Raw genomic sequence first — 3,465 nt, forward strand, 5'->3', positions numbered from 1 at the left:
AAAGTATCTGCAACATGATACGTTGCAGCCGTGTAGGTCAGTACATTGAATATACCGGCAAGATCACAATAAGAGAAAACATATGATAAAACTATACTATATGCAATATGGCTTTGTGGCTCCGTGTCTAAGTTTGTTTTGCATAAAAGCTGATTTTATTTTTGCCTACATCAAAGGATATAACCAGAGTCTGTACTACAGAGTTTTCTATCAGGACATGGTTCCGCCAACCGATGTCTCATAGCCCAAATCATCATAAGTTGCCCACAATTAAGTTATCAGTCCGGTGTTGAGAGTTCCGAGATAGATCCAGGTCCAGATGCTCAAATTGTCCGTAACCGGGGACACGGCTAATCGATTAGGTTTTAACCCTCTGTAGAGGTTTGTACCCTTTACCCGCAAGATTCGATCCCTATTTTTACGTTCTCGCACTTCGGGGTGTTTGAGAACAAGACGACCGAAACATGGTCTTCCGAAGAGTTCCCCTGACCACTGTCTGGTGCTCATACAATCCTACCGTAGTTCTACATCTGCTAGCACCGTCCCAGCCAGAGTCACCACTAAGGTCAACCAAGCTAGAGCCCATAGTGACTTGCGGTTGCACAGGTAAGCTTCCAGGCATGAAGTATTCTTCCGTCTCTTTGAGTCTGGGTGAAGCTTTCCGCAAGATGTCATGACGCTTCTCCATGCATCCCGGCCATTCACTGGTTGCTGCAGGGTGCTCGTCAATCGTCCTTCACCCAGTAGTGTGTATTGAATTCTTGTCTTGAGCCTTGAAGTCTTGAGGCCTCGAACATGCAGTCCTTGCAGATGCCATCATGGAGTTGCCGTCATTGACGTAGAGTCCTTCTTCTTCACACCACTCTCGTGCACTCACACCAAACCACGTATACTAAAGCGTAGCATTAAAATCAATAATGTCCCGGGCTTGGTAACAGGGTGATGGGTTCCTATCTCATGCATACTACTCAACTACAAGGATTCAATACCACTACTGGAGGGATTATGAATGGTGAGACTAAATGCAATAAAACATAGGTATAAAAAGCATGGTCAAAGTGAACTTGCCTGATATTACTTGATGAAGATATAACGCTCTCAGAAAACTTGATAGAACTATTTGTCACTCTCCGAAGAAAATCTATACAAGTCAAACATAGCATTCACATAAGCACCCATTCTAGCAAGCAACTTCTAGCAATCAAAATAACAATTAAAACAACAAAGAAAACTTAATAAAAAAACTCAAACAAATTCCAAGGAAGCTTCAAATAAAATTAGAAAGAAAAACTACTAACAAAGATCTAGGACTTTGCTACCAACATCTAATATAGCTTTGCCCTAAGTAAAACTTAACAACAATTAAAACACTAAACTAATAAATTAACAGAAAATAAAAATTAAAACAACTAAATTAACAGAAAGTATTTTTCATAAAGTTTTATTTGCAAAAAGAAACAAATAAAAAAAACTTTTATGAAACACTAACTATGACCTAAACAAGTTTTCATACAAAACAAAATAAAATATTTTTTTTAAAATAAAATAAAATTTTCTTTTGTTGACTAACAGAAACAAAACTAAATTTGTCAAAAGTGAAAAAAAGAAATACTTTAAAACAATTAAAACTATAAAGAAAGGACTAAAACAAAACTATAACTAAAACAATACTGTTTTGCTAAAAACCTAATTTTAAAATAAAGTAAAAAAATAAAATACTCAACACTACTGGATAGGCAAAGGTCCTAGTGACCAGTGGCAAAAAGAAACAATTAAATATCTATTCTAGAATTCAAACTAGAGCCAAAACAGTGTTTGAAGCATATTTGAAATAATTCAAATTTAAGCTACTCAAATTTGAAAACTAAGTATAGAAACAGAAACTTCAACGAATTTTTGACACAAAGCAAAAAGAATCACTCAATTTGAATCTAAAACAGAAACTATTCTGAAACTAAAACAGAAAATAACACTATGATCGGCCAAAGGCCACGTGGCGCTACGCGGCTGGACTAAAGCGGTGTCCGAAAAGATCTACCGGGCGGATGACCTAACCGTAATAGAAAACAGTTCGGGGCAAATAAAAAAAAGTCTAATCTAAAGCGTCTGATGCAGACCTAACGATGGAGGAGTGGAGGGCTCACCGCGGTGGCCGACGGCGGCGTGGGCTTCGGGCGTCGACGGTGAGGCGTCGACGGTGGTCGGCAATGTCGAACAAGGCCACAGGCAGGTGCAGCAGCACGTGGCGTCCTCAACGGTGGTCGTGGCATCGGCGGAGGTGGTCGGAGACGTTCGGCGGCGAGCTCTAGGCAGAGACGGTGCTAGCTGGTTGTCGGTGTCGGTCCTCTAGCAAAAACAAGGGCACCAAGCAACGCGGTAGAGGGTGGCGTGCGGTGGCAGAGGCGGACTCCGGCGAGGTATTGCGATAGGGAGAGGCGACGGGAGTAGGGGCTTTAGGGGGGGTCGGACGAGATGGAGGGGCTTTTATAGCCCAGAGACTTGGAGGAGGGGTTGGGCGAGGGAATTCTCGATCCCGAGAGATCCGGGATTCGGTGGCGGCAGCACGATCCTGCTGCGGCGGTTGCGTGCGGAGAAGGAAGGCGACGGCGGGGTCCACCCGTCAGTGAGCGCGGGAAGGGTGCGAGGGGATCGGGCGACCGGGGCGGAGGCGTTTCGGGCGTGCGTGCGGCTGTGGGCCGAAAGGCTAGTGGGCCGGTGCGGTGCGGGAAGAGAGAGAGAGAGAGGAGCAGTGCTGGGCTTCGGCCTGGTACTATTCAAAGGTTTTTTTATAGACAACAATTAAAAAGTTATATATAGGCATATAATTTATCAAAATTTACAGAAAAACATTTCCCACAGTATGAACTATTTTTCAAGTTCAAATAAAATCTACAAAAATTCAAATAAAGCAAACAGTGCTACTGTTGCATTAAAACCCAATAAAAACATTTTTAAAATACAAAAAAAGATTCAAATTTGTTTTCTCCTAATTTTCCATGGAAGGGAATCATTTTACCCTTATTTCGATATATTTTGTTTTTGGAGAAAAATAATTTGAATAAAAACCCAAATGACTCGAATTGAAAGGGGGTTTCAAAATAGTTCCAAATGACTTTCAATTTGATTCTTTTTAACTTCCAACTTGTATTTCATATAATTGAAGAAGTCATTTTATTTTCTCTCCGAAAATCATTGAGTTGCATAAAGTTTTGAATTTGAAATATTTTTAGATGGAATTCAAATCTTTTCAAAATCCTTTTCATTTCAAATGGAAGAAGTCATATCATCTTCACTCTAGAGTTTTGTGATGAAATGAATTTGAATTCATCAAGATAAAATGCAAGGTTGAAAGTTTGGGAAAGTCATTTCATTCCCTCTCATTCAACTTTCAAAAGTTTCAAATTTCACTCACTTTCAATCAATCAATCAAACAAACAATCATAATAATTTATTTAATTTAACATT

Source organism: Triticum aestivum, chromosome 5B (assembly GCF_018294505.1).
Source record: "Triticum aestivum cultivar Chinese Spring chromosome 5B, IWGSC CS RefSeq v2.1, whole genome shotgun sequence".
NCBI lineage: Eukaryota > Viridiplantae > Streptophyta > Magnoliopsida > Poales > Poaceae > Triticum > Triticum aestivum.